The sequence below is a fragment of the Phodopus roborovskii genome, unplaced genomic scaffold, assembly GCF_943737965.1.
Source record: "Phodopus roborovskii unplaced genomic scaffold, PHOROB, whole genome shotgun sequence".
Lineage (NCBI taxonomy): Eukaryota > Metazoa > Chordata > Mammalia > Rodentia > Cricetidae > Phodopus > Phodopus roborovskii.
The window spans coordinates 1,727,305-1,745,291 of NW_026126613.1; the positions used below are offsets into that span (position 1 = coordinate 1,727,305).

A 17,987-nucleotide genomic window follows, 5' to 3' on the forward strand; every position below is an offset into this window, starting at 1 on the left:
TCTATAAAATCAGGATGGCTTAAAGTCATGCCGTGGTAACAAGTTATCCACAATCATCAGTGACTTTACTCAAAAGTTATTATTATTGCTCATACAAATGTCCACTGTGGATTTGTTCCATGCAATGAGACCCAAGTCTGCTAACATACCACCATCTTATAGTTGTATACTTCTTTGAACACTTAGTCTTCTTGGTTACAAGGCAGGGAGAAAGGATAGTTGATGCTGACTAACTCTTTTACCAGCTGTTAGCCTGGTTATTCATAGCCTAGAACTAGTTGCATGTTCCTGTCTCATAGATTGTCCAGCTGGGGAAGGACCAGAAGGAAACGTGGATGCTTGCACAGCCAGTGAAGGATGTGGGCTGACCTATAGGCCAATCCCGAGCTCCATAATGCAAAGTCAGCTCTGAGTTGGAGCTAGGGGAAGTGAGTACATTGATCACCTCAGTTGAGGATCTTATCTTGACAATGCAAATTCTCACAGTGCCCCCAATAGATAAATAAATCAGTTTCTGAGGCATAGTAATGAATTTACATCAACTCTAAATTATCTTATCTCGTGGACATAATAGGCCTGGGTCATATAGCTCAGAGTGACTCTCTTATCAGGTCACTATCTAATGGGAACAGCTAAGAGAAAGCAGCCATTACAAAGCTCCAGGAGTCTATGGTCAGGAATGCAGGCGACCAAGGTCAAGGGCTTGCTCTAGGAATGCGATACAGGGAAAGATTTTTTATTCCCCTTCAGCTGTGGTTGAATTTCATCAAGGAGATAGAATCACCTATCCCTCGGGTTGTCAAGAAAATTAATGTAAACAAATAAGCTAGCACAGAAATAGAAGTAAAGCAAGGTCCTTTCTCAAATAAAAAATAATAAAAAGTGATATTCTGAGGGATCAGCCTGTGATTTTTTTTTTTTCTGCTGGGAGGATGATACAAGAGAGGAAGGAGGTGTGGGGATATCCCTAATCTGATACCCAGAAAGAGAGTTTTGGGTCAGCCCTGGCTTCCCAAGTAGCTCCAAGGAAAGGTATTTTCATTCCAAGCTTCATGCTCTCTCTTCAGTGTCAATCTCCCAATTTTTAGAATGAGGAAAGAATCCCTTGATGGCATTAATAAGGATCCTTGAAGGTTAGGAAGTGAGTAGGAAGCAAGGTGATGAGGATTTTCTAGATGTTTCTTTGAGAAAAGATGGAAGTCGAGTGACATCTGGAATGTCTGTTTTTAAAGTTGGGACACATCAGAGCATGTTGTATGGTGGGGACATGTGTCATGGTAGAAAGACTTCAGGTGTAGAAGCACGGTATTGCTTTTTTTGTTCTAGGAAGATGCTGTGTGTGTGTGTGAAGTCAGAAGGATGAGATGTTGCTTTCTCAGTGAGCCACGAGGCAAGGATGCTGATGGACATGTGTACATGCATAGGGAGTAGGAAGGGCAGCTGGAAGAGAAGAAATGATTGAAACGAGTATAGTACGGGGAGTCTTTGTGAGTGCAAGTGGACAGAGTTAGAGTTTTCAGTACATGCTACTGTTCCCGCCGTGAAGAAAGCATGTTTGGGTAACTGAGAGGTACTATAAAGTTTAGTTTAAATACATTAACATTATTAGTTAGCTTCTATAAGTGGAATAAAACATAAGCATTTTAAAGCTGCTGAGGTAGAGTGGTCTCCATCTCTTAAAATGAGGAAGGAGACTCTGTTGTCTCCTTTGGAAGTAAAACTCCCCACACTCCCTTGTTTTTTATGTATAACTTATATGCACAGCAACCAATGCTAGTAATGAGTTCGCCTCCCTTGGCCACCTCCTGACCCTACACCATTAAGGAGACATTTGTAAACAAAGCATAGCCCGAGTATCTGGGACAGAACATCAGTGGCTTATTGGATAGGTGCCTCTTAAGTATTGTGGAATTGGCCAATTTGCCACAGCTATGCATAAATGTGTTGTTTGGTTTTGCACGAGAAAATAGCTGCTAATCTTCAGTAATAATGCTGTGTCATTAAGCTAATAAACCTACAGAAATTCTGTCCTGATCGGTATTCTGCTGAATTATTATCATTATCTGGATGTTACCTTTAGGCTTTTTGATGTGTCTATTGGCTAAAGAGCCTAATTTTCAAGCTTTTTATCTGGGACTGAAAATTTCGCTCCTCATCATCACCTTTGCTAGTTGAATGAGCTTTTTCAGAGGTCAGCATGGCTATATGTATGCAACTGCCTGACATCACCAGGGTAGCAATTCAAGGGCTGCTGAACAGTTCGTTGTTCTAATAGGGGTCTTCCTTTGTGCTCTGTTCTTTGCTTTTTGTTTGGTTTTGACCATTTTCTATCATTTTGTGTTTGAATAAAGAACCATTTTCATTTTGTAAATTACTGTTTGGGATAATGTGGTATACACACTTGGGAGGCTGAACAACAGAATTGAGAATTCCAGGCCAGTTTGGGTTATATAACATGTGTTGGTCTCACAAAAGAACAAAAAGCTCATGCCATTGTTTGGGAGCATTTTTCCTATTCAATTTCTCTATGTTAAGGTGAAGTCTAGTAATAATTGGGGGTTTTGTGGTGACAACACAACATATCTTAATGTTATTAATATTGATTCTCTTGAGGGATAGTTGAGTCCAGATGTCAGCTATCTGGTCCCAAACACTGCTAGTATAGCCACATAAAACTTTTTCAGCCTCTCAGTGTCTTGGTTTCCTCCTGAGTCACACAGGGGTGATAGTGGTATATATATATTGGTATATATATATATATATATATATATTGGTATATATATATATATATTGGTATATATATATATGTATATGCATATGTATATATATATATAAAATGAAGTAATAATATGTAAAAGATCCCTTGTTACAGATATGTTGAAAATGTGGAATGAGAATTTAAAGAATGTCTACTTTCATTGTAGACATGCTTGAAATAAGTGGTTTATCCCGTGGTAGCAATGAGAAGAAAGAAAATTTGTTTTCTGAATTAAAACGTATTCCAATGCATAAAAACAGAATTCTTTAATCACAGTTTGGTATACTATTTGGTAGTAGTCTCTTGAGTATGGATGATGTCTTTATTTTTTTTTTTTCTTGTAAATGGATGGATGTTTATTGTTAAAAACAGACGTCAATTTAATGATGGTAGTTATAGCTTTGACTGTGAAAATGCCGCGTGGCAATGCACCGGCTCAGTGTTTTGACTTTGGCGGTGACGCGATTGTGCGCCTGTGGTAGTATTGTACAGAGATCAATGTACACCTCCCAGAAAACTGGGCAAAGTTGTAACAACATGTGTCGTTTCATGAACTCTTGATGGCGGGGGTAGCATAGGTCAAGACTGTCCTACAAAACTGAACTCGGATCTCCAACTGTGGTCTCAGAATGCACAGCTGACTGTTGTGTGATACTCATGCATACGTTTTGTTTGCTTTCAGGTTGTTCCTGCCTGAATCGTACACGGTGTCATTGGTTTTTGTAAGTTGATATTTCTTTTATTCCTTCTTTTCCTTCCACCTTTCAATCAGGCCTCCTCCCAGCATTTTACCTTCTCTCATCACCGAGAAATAGGTTTGACACATTTTTCCCCCAAGTTAAAGGACTACAGTGCTCTTTGTCACATAATGCTAATTAATATCCCAAAGAATAAGCATGTTAAGACAAAAATCTTGGAGACTGTATTACATATATCTGTTTTCTGGTATCCCCAACATAGGTGAAACAGAACTTTCTAGAACAAAAGTCAAGATATTGATTTAGGAACTGTCAGAAGATATTGCTAACATAATGAAAGTAAAGGCACCCCAGGCAACAACAGTAATTTGATTGATATCTTTAAAATTCATTTACCATGTGAGAATCTTCTATAGCAAAGTCCAAAATGACACAAGGGTGATTATTAAATGAGAAATAAGGAATTATAAACAAGCTTTAGTATACTGTGTCTCCCAGACCCATAGTTTAGATAGGTAGATAGATAGATAGACAGACAGATTACAGAAACCAGAAAGTAGGATATGAGGATGTGTTGTTGAGAGTAGTAATCTGTTTACTTATTAAATGTAGTTAGGGACAGAGGACTTACATGGGTAATTATATCCATAGGGTATCATGGGAGCAGTGTGAACTGAACATTTGAAGTCTCTACCCTGTTCCCGTATGGCATTGGCAAGTCTCTTCACCTCCCTAGAGCCCATTTTCTTCACTCTGAAAACCAGATTCATAATGTCGCAGTCAGTTATGAGGAAGATGGAGTTGTAATATCTCAGTTCTTTGCAAGTGCTTCTGAAAGACAGGCAAATTAATTGATGAGTGTATTTGACCTTTGCCACAGGCTTTCTTTAAGTAGTACATTTCAGGAGTACTTTTGAAAAATGATTTGATTTAGAGGAACTTAATGAGTTTCCAGAGAACCTCTGTTGAGTCAGAATGACCTGTGATTAAATGAAGCTGTTCATAAGACCAGCTTTCTATAATGAAGCAAGTTCTTGAGGCATGCTAATTTCCCAGTACCTTGTAAAAAGATTCTTGACGGATATTTCTGTCTCCATTTCTGAAGGCTCGGAAGACGTTAGTGTAACCCTTTAACCTAAAGTGAGTCAGTGGCCAGATTTAGCTTTAACATTCTTGACGTAGCAGTCGCTTGTGTTCATCACAAGCCATCTTTCTTTCCTCCCAACTTTTTAGTTTTCTGAGACAGGGTCTCATTATGGAGCCTGGGTTGGCCTTGGACTCACGGCCCAAAGCCCGACTGTCTGAGTGTCACTGTCTTATTTTAGGCATGGCCTGTGACGGTCTGCTCTGGGTTTCATAGCTCATTTTTGTCCAACCTTGAGAATAAGTGGAACCCTTTCACAGAGCGCTATTCAGTATCCTATGTGGCACTTCTTCAGTAGGTAAAGAGAGACAGGAAACAGGGAATCGAGGGCTCAGGAAATCTGTGGTGAGCCCCAGGACAGTACTGAAGCTTGGAACTGGGCACGCAGGAAGGGTGTGGTCCGCGTCAGGAAGTGGGTTCTCCATACCTTTCGTTCCAACATTGTTTATTTTCTTTTCAGTTTAGGAATTTTGAAAGGTAACCCATCTCTCCTCGTGTTTACTCGGCATGAGTGACAGACATGGAGGGAACCACATGAAAATGAACACATTTCATTACACATTTTTGTGAGGGCTGCATCAAACGGGCAGTTCTGAATTCAAGGGCAAATTTAGAAACCCTTTTAATTATGTTTGTTCAAAAGCGGTAACCCCTCTTGGGAAAACACATTTTCTTTTAGACTCCCTCTGGTTCACCCTGCCCCTGGCTAGTCCTCTTCACTCCCACAAATGCACAAAAACTTTTTCACACACTGCTATTTAGGACCTGCTTACCCCAACCTGGGTGATTCCCTGGATTTAAAAAAAAAAAAAGTAACTGTTTCATTCTGTTCCCACTTATGTTTTGCAAACCATGCTCCTCTTGAGCTCATGTGGCCTTCCCTGGGGATCAGGCTTTTTGGAAAAGCCTAGAAATGAGGAAGTAGTTTTCAGTTGAAGCAAATAGGAGCTTGCTGGGTGTAACAGGTTTGCTGCAAGGCAGGAATAGATTGATAAGGGTTGCACATGGGGCTACCTACTGTACCTTTACAACTGTTAGGTTGGGAATAAAGTTTCCAGAGAGTTTGGGTCCAGTGGCGTGAAAGAAATTTCCGACCGACCGTTAAGTGAGATCATCACTCCGTGAAGATACAGGGTGGAGGAAGAAAGGAAGAGTGAGACAGAGAAGCTTATTTATGGGATGTCAGAGGGCCATTGAGGCTCAGCAGGCTCCAGAAACCTAGGAATTCCCCTCAGTGAGTTTCTCCCTCTGACCTTGGATGAACTAGTGAGCAGTATATTATGCCGGACGATTGTGTCGGTTTGTCATGGTTTAGCATTCTGGACTGTCACTGGAATGTAGGAAACGGATGAATTTGAATTGAACCATGAGGTGGTCTGTCGGGCCCTCTCCTGGTCTCAAGGAGACCTGTGGCAGTTTGTCTGGGCTAGGCCTAATGAAAGCTTTGGAGGGAGAGAGAGGTGGGCCTTTGATGTCTTTGTTGCGGCTGCTCCCTGGGAACTAGTTGAAATCAATGCCCTGTTTTCCTGAAGGAATGAATGGCCCTGCCTAACTAGCTTTGCAAAGCTGTAGGGAATTCACTGCCTCTGTTTATTGACAGCTGGAAGGGGGCACACGGGGCGCAATGGACCTTCTTGTGCAAACCAGGCACAGGGAAAATTAGACCTCAATTTAACACAGAGGAATCTGGAAACTCACCCCAAAGGAGCTGGGAGTTTCTCATGCTTACATTAGAATGACTCAAGTTTGGGGCTGGTGTGCAAGGAACAATGGAAGTTTTGTCACAACTATGCTATAAGTAGGGATATGGTATGCATAATGAATGATGGTTAAGTAGAAGTCCATTCAGCATCCCCTCCCCCCCTTTTTGAAACACAGACATAAAGACAAATGTGAGCCATGATATAATCAGGTGGCTCCCCCCTTTTTTATGTTAAGGGGAAGCATGAATATTACATATGACGTCTCCACAGTTAGTTGTTTATTTGTTTGTTTCCAAACATCTTTGAACTTGAGATCAGAGTTCGTGCCAGGGATTCATACCGTCCCCTACGGTGTGATTGGTCCGGGAACGCAATGATTACCCACCAAAAAGTTTTCACGGTCTCAGAACGTTGTCAATGGCAGTGTGTGTCCAATGTTAATGGAACTGCTAGTGGACCAATATATCTTCTGGAATAACAGTAGTGTATAAGTCTCAGAACTACTACCTTCCTTTTTAGAACATAGTAAAGAAAACCCTCTAGCTTATATGAGGGAATATCTCAGCCCTCCTTAGCTGCGTCCCCTCCCTTGCTTCATTTCCCAGAGAGAATTTACGGCTCTTTCCGTTGGCCCCAGCCCTTTGTGAGTGCCTGCATCACAGCACTTAACACATCCCGCATAGCTCTTTGTTTAGGTGTATTCTTCTAGCTGGGAGTAAGGCCGCTGTGCTGTGTTCATTTTTATATCTTCAAGCCTCGCAAAGCTCTTGGCTCACTAAGTGTGGCTGGATGAATAGGGATTGATGGCTCCCCGTACATTCCAGTGAGGGTAATTACTTATCCAGGCTTCAATTGCAGATACTGAATTTTAGGAAAACCTGATTGGTCTATTGTACGTGATCAGTGCTCTTGCTGTAAAGAAGTCTTTCCCTTATGGAGGATGTCAGACACTGGGTTTTTGTCTTTTGTTTGTTTGTTTGTTTTGTTTGTGCCTTACTAAGTTTGTGGGGACACCATCAGCCCTTCTAGGAGGAGGCATCAAAAGCAGGGGTCATTGTCCTTTTGGGGGGCAACTTCTGTTTTCATTCTTTTCTAAAAGATTCCTGGTGTCCCGTGTAGATATTTTCATGAAGACGATGAGAAAGCTTTTAATTAAGACTTTCACTTGACTAAATGTAGTGATTGGGATGGCTAAAGCTCGTGTGTAATATGATTTAATTCCGTGATGCCTTGCCCATGTAGGGATAAAGCCTCCCCTGGCTAAGTGTTTAACTTGCTTTGCTACCATTGAAACTTATGGATTCTTTAGTGAATAGTAAAGACATTTTTTCAGCCATGCAAGAAGACCTTGACTCCAGAGGCAAAGCCCCCACGTGGTTCATATCTAGATGGGTTTTACCCGTAGAGCTAGAAGAACTAGCTGGTAAGGGTTTGATGTTAGAAAACAGTAATTAGGAGCTGACTCTTGGGTTTAATGTCAGAGGTCACAGTTGACACGCCAAGAGTCTTACAGTTAGACAGCCTTGGGGCCTGCTATGGTCTCTGTCTGTGAGAGCGAGAGTTGATGGGTCCGAGTTGTCAATGATGTCCTTTCTTTTCACAAAGAACTGTATGGAAATTATTGTCTGTCTTTAAAAAAAAAAAAATCTGCCACTCTGTTTCAGTTAATTGCCACTTCATCTCCATCTGTTTCTGCCTCTCAAAGTGAATTATTGGGTGGGCGCAAGGTCGAGTGCCATCTTCTGGGTACCTCAATTTAGCAAAACAACAACAACAACAACAATAACAAATAGAATTATGCAGAGGCTGGGTGCTTGGGGTTTGCCTTTAGTGTTCTTGCCTTGTTATTTAGAGTCACCCCAGCACTCACCCCACAACCCTCTTCTGCCCTGCTCCAGGATTTGATTTCCCCGAGTATGGGAGACCTCCTTAGTTGACATTAGCGTCTCATCTCTGCCCAAGGCATTCCCTGACTGCCAGACAGGGTGTGGCCTTTCTTCTCACTTCCCCGTGTTTCCTCTCGCAGGGCTTGGGCCCTATCTAGGTGGCTCATTGTCACCGTGTCACAACCCAGGAAGCCTTGGGAGAGGGAGACTAAGCAGACTACTGCGGGAGGCACTGGGATTTGATCCTATAACTGTGCTCCCCCCCCCCCACAATGCTTATTGCCTCTCCAAAGCAGAGGACACTTTATCACTAACCGCTCACTGGCTGGAGTATGGCAGGGTGGCATGTGACAGAGACATCCTTGACATCCTCGAGCCCACATGTTCCTTCTACCTGGACATCTACACACACATACCATTTTGGCTCCCCCCCCCCCCCAGTGCCTTTCCTGACTTTTCAATTATGAATACCTCTAAGGTTGCTGTCACTCGCTCCTGGCGTGGCCTCTGCCTCTGGTGTCATCTGTCCCCCGCACAGGAAGGTAGATATGTCTTCACTGAGCTGTCACATGCCTGCCCCTGCTCAGTCTTCAGTCAGCTCCTGTTTCCTCCCTGAGTTGGAGCCCGCTTTAAAACCCTCTCTTCCCTCACGCAGTAGAACATTCCAGAAAACACTGGCAGTCAGGGATTTGATTTGAGGTTGGGAACTTAGGAAACTCTTTTTTTAGAGAAAACAACCAAGAGGCCACGCTGAGAGCATTATTTCTATTTATTCATATTAACTTAGAAATTATGGTTATTGCACAACTGGCTTTTGTATATCTTGACTTATTCAAACTGTGTGATCTTCCCTTGTATTTTCCAAAAAAAAATTTTTTTTTTTTTTAATCTTAAAAAGAAACACATGCTAGAAGAGAGCTGGGGATGTTATCCTCCACTTAAAAAAAATCATTCAGACCTAGAACTACCCAACTCCAAGGTTCCTGTTACTTTTGCTACACCACACTGTCTGCCTTGGGCTCTAGGGAAGATCATGCCCTTTGTTGGCTCCTTTAATCTTAGGGGCATGACCTTGTATTAAGTTGGATATGTATCCCACAGTGGAATGGAATACAATGAACTATTGTGCCAAGTTTAGATAAGAAAACTTACTATTAAAGAGTATCATTAAAATTGCTTCCTGGGGCTGGAAAGGTGGCTCAGTAGTTACAGTGCGTACTTCGCTTGTAGAGGACCAGGGCTCGGTTCCAAGCACTCCTATGGCGGCTCACAGCTGTCATAACTCCAGTTCAGGGCACCCAGCACTATCGTCTGATCTCTGTGGGTCCTAGGCTTGCATATGATGTACTCACACACGTTTTGGGCAAACGCTCATACACATTCCAAATAAATAAACCTTTGAAACTACTTCCCTTCTCCATTAGCAATTAAACCAGAAAGGAAAGCAGCGAGTATCCCCAGGGAAGAGTGCTGAATATTATTAAAATTAGCCAGTGTAGCACATTTTCCCTATCAGTATTTAAAACAATACTGGGAATGATGTGTTTTTATACCATAACAAATGTACTTTATTGAGAGAATAACGTAATTGACCCATTATGTAGCGTTTACCAAGGTAAAATCCTTCCTTTTTCTCGCAGCAGCAGGAATTAAAAGTGATTCATAGAGCGAGCACACAATCACCATGTAAATTGGAACCACATTAAGCCGTTTTACGTTGTTTTCTCCAAACGCGTCTCATTCGGCCCATCGATGCAATTCGCAGTGTATAGGACTGCTGGCTATGATTCACACAAGACTAGGAACTCTTTAAATGGAGGTACAGGAAAACTGCAGAAGGCCCGTTCATTTGTTGTTGTTGTTGTCGGGGGGCAGTTTCTTTTGTTGGTAGTGGTGATATCCCCCCCCCATGAGAATTATTGTTTACCTGTTTTAATGTATGGCAGTGGTCTCTTTCTGTAACATAAGCCTGAGCACACTGCTTTCCTAATTGTAAACCTTCAGTGGTTCGGATGAGACAGGGCTCTTGCTGGCAGTTGATAGAAACTAATGGGGCCATTGAGGAATTCCAAACAAGTGGCAGGGATGTACTAGTGTGTTAATAAGAACCACCCTGACGGGACTGTTGTGATTTAGAATAAAGGGGAGCTAGTCCAAAAACGCAGGGACCAGTATGGACCTCAGTCTCCAACATGTGGAAATTGCCCTTCGGTAGTCCTGACTTCTGGCTTCTTGCTCACCAGGCTGGGGGTGGGGGGCATTTCAAAGGCGCCACAGGAAAGTTCTGTCTGGACCAATATAATGGACTGGTCCTTTCTTTTTTCTCTGCATTCTCTTCTTGAGTATAGTTTAATACCTGCCCTTTATTCTCAGAACACAAACTGAGAGCTGGGGTTTGGGGTTCGAGACCGAGCAGACCATGCCCTCTCGCCGTGTGCCTCACTCTCTAAATCTATAGATTTAGAATGTATTTGAGGCTCCTGCCCCTCCAAACGTTCCACTGTGGCCCACGTGTCTTGGCTTACCCCAAACAATCCCCAGTTTTTAGCAAAGGCCCTTTGTAACCCTCTTCTGTAAGTCTGAGACCCCCCGCCCCCCCTCCCCCAGCCGCAGGCTGAACTGGAATTTGCTTGGAGCCTGAATGCTGTTCCCCAAACTCAGACATGTCCTTAGTGCCTCAAGTAGCTTTGAGTCAACCCCGTCTGGTTTCGAGGATTTTCTTTTCTTTGTGCCAGGGATAGAATCTCTTCTCTCTCAAAGTACCTTGGCTCGGAGCGCTCATCATTTCCATCTCAGGGAAATCAGCTGACCACTCCCTGTCCCGGCTTGTTGACTAGGAAGCGTATCTAGGTTAGGAAATACGGTTTCCTGGACCTCAGCCTGCAATTGCTCAGGCCTCTTCCAAGTAGACTTCCCTCTGGTTTTTGTTTGTTTGCTTTTAGCAATTCAGAGTTTAAGATAAAGGGCCTTAAAATAACACCGTGCGCCTTTCCCTTTCTAGGTATTTGCATAGGAATAAGAGGAGGTAGCCCCGAGTGTACTCTCACAGCAGCCCGGTCTGGGCCTTCCTGCTCTGTCTGCTGCAGGGTGGTATAACCCTGACCTTCCCTGGGCCACCTATGCCTTCTGTGTCCTTGCTTCTCTCTGCAAACCCTTTGTTGGTTGTCCTTGACAGATTGGTTGCCCTCCTAGAGGTCCTCGTCTAAAGGAGAGGCACAATTCCAAGGAAGCTTTTTGGCTCATTACTGAGGTGGCATCCATAAATGTGAATCTCACTGTCCGAGACCAGAGAGAGAGAGAGAGATCCTAAAGCCACCAACCATCCTTGACAGGGCAGCGCCGTCCCCCTCGCCCCTCCCCCTCCAATGGCAACCTAAAGAATGGCCTCTAGGCCAGTTTTAGTTGCCCTGCTTACACTGGCAGAGTGTTTCCTTCACCCTAGAGATTTTCATGGCGCCTGGAAGGTGAGGGACTGACCCCCTGCCCTCTTCTATATATCACAGTAGTGGTGACTTGAAGCCTTGCAGCTGTCGGCCACAAGGCTGCGAGCCGGGAGGTTGCGGTCCTAGGGGAGCTCAGCTTCCCTCCCTCTCATGGATGCTCCCACACAGCTGTCTGGTCAGGGATCTTACCCCAGACCTGCCAAGCAGGGCCCCCTTGCTACACAGACAGATTGACCTTTCCTTTCTAAACTGGGTCTGCAGTGATATGGGGAAGGAGAGGGGAGCGTGCCCCACCTTCTCCCCCCCCGCCCCCCTCTCTCCTACCCCCCCCCACCTCATCTGTCCTCTCTTCTTGAGTTACTTCCTGTAAGTCCTGCCGAATTTCTGTGACAGGTTTCAATGTTAACAAACAGACTTTAGGGCTGGCCTGCTTTTAGCTGGGAGAGAATGTGAAGGCTTGGAAACCTTCCACCTGTTTAAAATAAGCTAGCGAGGGACACTGTTGGCAAAACAAAATAAAGTTCCCAGAAGTTTCCCACCGTGCTGATTTAATGGCCGCAGGAAAGGAACCTGAGCAGTAGGGAATTGTGAAAGAAGAAAACAGATTTGAGAGGCAGTAAGCACACACACACACACACACACACACACACAGGATCGATGCAGCATGGTCATAGGCAAAAAAATAATAAAAAAAAAAATTCTAAGGCGACTGCAGAGTTTCTGATTGTGTAGGGACACATCCAGTTGAGCTGCCCACAGTACCAGTGGAGCTAGCATCCTGGCAAGTCCAGAGGTGAAGCAGGAGGGATACAGCTCCCTCCTGAGAGTTTTCAGTACTTAACACATAACCATCACCTGGTGAGCACCCGGGAGTTTGCAGAACTTTGTGACTCTGCAGCAGTGTCCCCCACTGGGAGCCACTAGGTTTTGGAGGGAAGCCTCTGATTTAGATCCATGAGGGGTCCAGCTTTCTTCCAGGATCTGTAAGGAAGTTCACACTTGAAGACAGTGATTGGGGGGGGGGGGCCGTGCTCGGCCGAACTCAGGAAGTATTTGGAAACCTTGAGTTTCATGAACGGGGAATATAGAGATTATCTAAAATAAGAGAGCAGAGGCCAGATAATGAGGTCCCCAAATCTATTAAAATTTCATGTGACCCTTGGTCAGCCTGCCCTCTGAGCATCTTTTAAAAAGCGTCCTTCGGAAGAGAATGTCCTCTTCTCAAAGATAGATGCTCACTGTTCACCATCCATTTCACTGTGATAAGATTTATTTGTCTGTAAGCTTCCAAATCGGTGGGCCCCGTTGCATATGAGATCATGTTTTAAAAAAAAAGAGAGTCTTTCCTAAGCAAATCCTACGCACCTCTAAGCTAGAGGAGTTTTATTGAAAATCAGAGTGGGTGTTTTAGTGTCTGGCGTTGCCCAATTTGTTCTCACTCAGATCCTCAGAAGTAAAGTAAGTTTCCAGCTTTTGCTTAAATCCAGCCAGGAGTAACTCAAAGTGAACGAGCTGAACCTGGAAGAAATCTCTTTGTTCAATTTGAGTTTCGGTGAACGCTCAGCCAGCAGTGCACCTAGTTCATTAACTGGGGGAAAAGGCGGGGTTCTAAAATAGAAACACATACTGTGAAGGCAGAAGTATATTCTAGAAATCACACACTCTAAACTAGTGAAACTTCCATTTTTTTTTTTTTATTGTCCATGAATGGCGTTTAAAGTCCATTAAAATAATTAATGTAATAATTCTATTTACTGCATGCCGAACTCCCTTCTTAGAAAAATGTGATTTTTCTTGCTCTTCTGGAACTCTAGGATGACGCCTTTGCCTTGTTTAATTTTATAGGGCCGTTTTCATCTCATGCTCTTTTTTGTTTGTTTGTTTTTAAATTGACATTTGAAAACTATTTTTTTTTTTCTTGGCTTTTGAGATCTCAGACCGGAAAAGCCGTCTGCAAGTAGCATTCTGTCAAACTGAGATGGGTGATTTTTTTTTTTTTTTGTCTTGATGGTGTCATCTCTGCCATGTTACATGGTTGCACGATGCACGGGGTTGTCCCCTGAGGTGCCTGTCTCAGGTCCTCCCCCACATTGAGGCAGAGCTGGGTGGGCAGGTGGGAAAGGCCGAGGGGCTTGATCCCCTCCCTCCCTACCAGGACCCCCCCCCCCTTACACTGCTGCTCATACTGTGCAGCTAAAGAATGGACTCTTCTGTGGGGGTCTTCTGAGGCCAAGTGTTGTTGAATGCAGAGAGGAACGGCTTTCTCTTCATGATGATTTGAATATTTTGACAACAAAGCCAAGCCACTCTGCTGTCTAGCTTGTGTACCTCGTGTTCTGAAAGCCCCTTCCCGGGCAACAGAAGCAAGTTCCCTCCTCTCTGAATACATAAATCGGTATTGTCCACTGGGGAGATGGGCAGACTCAATGAAAAATTATCCGGACTAATTTTATTCTTTGGCTTTCATGTGTTTTAAATCTCTTGAAAAAAAAAAAAAAGTTAACACAGGCCTCGGGGGACCACCCAATTAAATGACCACAGTCAATGTGAAGAATTCTGAGAGGAGGTGAGCCATTCACATGTCTGTTTACATATGTACAATAAGGACCAGATGGAAAACAAACAGATCCAGACAAATTCGTGGTCACCTTCAGGTCTTTTTTTCTTTTTTTTCCCTAAACTGTATTTGATTATTCTTTAAACTTGTCTAAAGACAGCCACAATTTTCCCCTTTTCACCTCAAAAGGATGTTCCTATACCAAACAGACATAGCCTTTTTGCTCAAATTAAAAGAGACTAGTCGGTCAAGTGAATAAACCACTCAGATGAGGTAGAATTCGCTTTTGCAATCGATGGTTTTCATACTGGTTAAGAAAATCTTGAGGCATCCTCCCTACCCCCAAGAAAATCAATCTGGCAGAATAGTCAGAGTTTGAAGAGGCCAAGTCTGATGAACGGGGATGTGGGTTTCTAAATGTTATGTCAGTGCTCAGTGGTGAAAGGTTGGGATGAGGACCAGTTACTGAAGACAAGGGAGAAACATCAATTTCCAGGGTCCCAGCCATGTTCTTTCTGTCTATAGATTTGTGAGGTAGCCTTGGAATATGTTATTTTTTTTTTTTTAGTTTTTATTAAAAAAGAAGAAGAAGAAGAAAAAAAAGATCTCCCTGCTAACTCTAAGTCACTTAACTGCCTATTCAATTTAGAGATGTCAGCCTTTTTGCACTGCAAATTTGATAAATCTATATGCTTGCATGAAACTCCTATTGAAAATGCATCCTTTCTTTTGATTCACAATTTGTTTCAGATTCTGTTACTGCATAGATTTGCATACCTGTTTTACGGCATTTTAATGTTGTTGTTTTAAAAGAAACACCATTTCCTCTGAGTGCTGTTTTGAATATTTTATGTAAGCAATTTCATAGGTTCATTTTTTTTTCCTGCTTGTAGAAAGCAAGGGGTAACTTCAGCTTCTCGTGCAGTTGCATGTAGGACCCATGATAGATATACTTTACATAGAGACCATCAGTTGAGATGCTTGAAAAGGTGTAGGGACCATCTTTATACCACACCAGTGGGGCAGGTACTCTCAAAGGAAGTTTCAGGTGGTAGCAATGTTTTGGTTCTATTCCCTAACGATGTCCAAGTTCGCTTCTTACAGGTTCGAGTCTTCAGACAGACGTCTAGAGGACTCCATACCTGCCCACCAGCTGACATTCCTGGTCACATAAAAGGTATGAGAGTTTAAAAATTATTCCTATTTGGATGTGTTTGATAAGAATTGCTCGGGGCCAGATGTGTTGGTGCCCACGCCTTTAATCTCAGCACTTGGGAGGCAGAGACAAGTGCGATCGCTGTGGCTTCAAAGCCTGGTTTACATAGGAAGTTCCAAGCCAGCCAGGGATACACAGTCTCAAAACACAAAGTTGCTTGGAAGCACACGTCAAACTCAGGGATGCAGGAATGCAGTTGAGGTACACGATACCTCTTAAAACTGCACAACACTTTAGGATTCTTTTGTCTTGTTATCTTAGGGACTCTGGTGATGCCATGAGCAATTTTTCACATCCTCTGCAGCTTCCTGACCCTGTCTGCAGCCCCAGCCATCTCTACCTAGCAGGTCCATGGCATTTTCTCTGACAACCCTGATAGTTGAAGACCCTGTAGGCTACCTCTGTTGATAGACCTGTGTGCTGAAGATGTCAAGTTGCTCTTCCCTCGTGGAAGAGGATGAGTTATAAACCCGAGGAGGCTGGGCTGCATTCAGCTTTGCCAGGGAGCCCATCACCCATTTGGGAAAAGCTATGGCTGAAGGGTCCTCTGCTTACCTGAATAGCTTAGGACAACTAGAGTAGCCACAGCTCCCCGATACCCTCATCAGTACCATTGTAGAAGGTTAATCCTTCCTGGGAAATCACCATGTACTAGGCACTTTCTTAGTCCAGTAGCTCATTAGTACAGACAGGGAAATTCAGTTCATTGAGTATCAAACGCAATCCGGGATGCCTCTCCTGCCATATGGAAGGTAGGGCTTTGTGTAGGAATTGGACTGAATACGAGAAAGCTTTACCAGCATGACTGAAATACTGTAGTATTGTCTCAAATGTTATTTTGTTTCCTTTGGAAAGACAACTGTTACTAAACGCTATTTGGACTCATTAACTGAGAAACTGAAATTCATACCAAGTGGCATTATCTGCCAAGAAGGGAAAAAGGCCCAGGGAGTTGTAATTAGTCTGGGGAGGCTAGAGGAGAGGAATCTTGACTTGTGTCTTCTGTTTATGGTGTACATGACTTTAGAGGATGGAGTATGTGATAGACAGGGAGATCTGGAATGCGTCTGCCCAGGATTCAGGGAACAAGCTGAAGAAAGAAACGGCCCCGCACATCAATAGACAACTCTCTTAAGGGGCTGAAGGAGACAGGCCCGAGCTGGATGCGAGCCAACATGGGGAAGGAAGAGGGGCTTGGGGAGGCTGTGGGCTCCTGGGAAGGGGCAGCATGTATGCCTCAGTGGGAAGTTGGGCTTATTGTAAGCAAGGTGCCTGCTCTGCTGGAGGTTTGGAGCTCAGAAAGGCAGATGGGGCCAGCCAGGCTGTGCTGGGGGAGGGACCACACATGTGGATGGCCAGGAGAGCTACTTAGAGAGTTCACATTCCTCCCCCATTGAACCCCGTATGATTGTAATGGCCTGTTACACAAACAAAGGACCTAACCCTATGAATGGAGGAGGAAAGAGACGTAAGGTTTAAAAAGGAAAAGGAGGCCCGTCTAGCTAGTGTTTCTTTCCTTTTAAGCTTTTTCCCTTAACAATCCTTTCACCTCTTTCAGAGAGTGCCATGCACAAGCTTAGGAACTTTGCCTTTCTTCCATTACTGTCCCTCTCTTTCAAAGCAGAAACCCGATAAAATGTTTACCAGCTTTAAAAAAAAAAATCAAACAAGGAGAACTGTGAAGGTCCAATGATTAAATACTTTTGCATTTCAGACTTATTTCTAGATGAACAGTTTGCTTAACAGATAAAGAACATTCTCTTTCTTCATATCACAGATTTCTAAGTTCTGGAGAGCCCTCCACTGATAGAGCCTTTGAGAATCACATCATTTGTTGTCATTTCAAAAGTGCCTGTCAGATGCATGTCTGGGGCGATTTGGTCCTGGACTCAGTCTTGTGTGGGAAAAGATTATGCTGGGCTTCTGAGTAGGGCCTCAGATTTCCTGTTCCTTTCAGATAATCGGGCAAGAGGGAGCAATGGCTATGGCCTCTTGAGGCCCTGACCTCTGCAGACTGGCTGCTCCCCGAGTGATAAGCCTTCTCTCCTGTGGCTGAAGGGCCTCCAGTCTAGACTCTTCCACTGTACCTTCCCTCCTGCCTCCAGGCAGGCTGAATCATGGGGCTCTGTACCGCCATTCCCTGCCCGTCCCTCTGCTATTCTATCCGTCCTCCGTCTCTAGCCTTCTAGCGGGCAATCAGAACTTAGGCTGTGCAGACATTTGGCAAGGCCAGCAAAGTTATACCCACAGATCATCCAGACCATCTTACGGGCTCATGGGTGTTCACACTCTTGGTCTCTTCCTGTTTATCTGGAAAGATTACTGTCGAAGCTACATGACCCACCCAAGCCTTGAGTGTCCCCTCTGGACAGTGTAGATTGTTTAAGTCTCTTCCGGATACTCTTAACTCATGGATCTGGCTTCCCCTTGTCAGTAGAACCCAGATTGCCTTTGTTTTTCTCAATATTAGCCTGGACCCTCTCACTTCCTAAAAAGGACCCTGGCTTTTCTTTCTTTTTTTTTTTTTTTTTTCCTGTCCCCTGAAGGATGGCCTTATTGGGACAATAGGCCATTCTGCTAAT

At 43.7% G+C, this 17,987-nt stretch overlaps 1 protein-coding gene across 8 annotated transcripts in view; it reads left to right on the plus strand.

Moving 5' to 3' along the window:
- Plagl1 (PLAG1 like zinc finger 1) overlaps positions 1-17,987 on the plus strand; it is a 41,756-nt gene that overhangs the window by 12,246 nt on the left and 11,523 nt on the right. For 3 of the 8 annotated variants that reach the window (XM_051206155.1, XM_051206154.1, XM_051206156.1), the window contains exons 2-3: positions 3,441-3,480; positions 15,294-15,366. The gene's annotated coding sequence lies outside the window, so the exon portion shown is untranslated. Of the gene's footprint in view, positions 1-3,440; positions 3,481-15,279; positions 15,367-17,987 lie in introns of all 8 variants that reach the window. The other 5 variants (XM_051206161.1, XM_051206160.1, XM_051206159.1 and 2 more) reach the window with 2 other exon arrangements.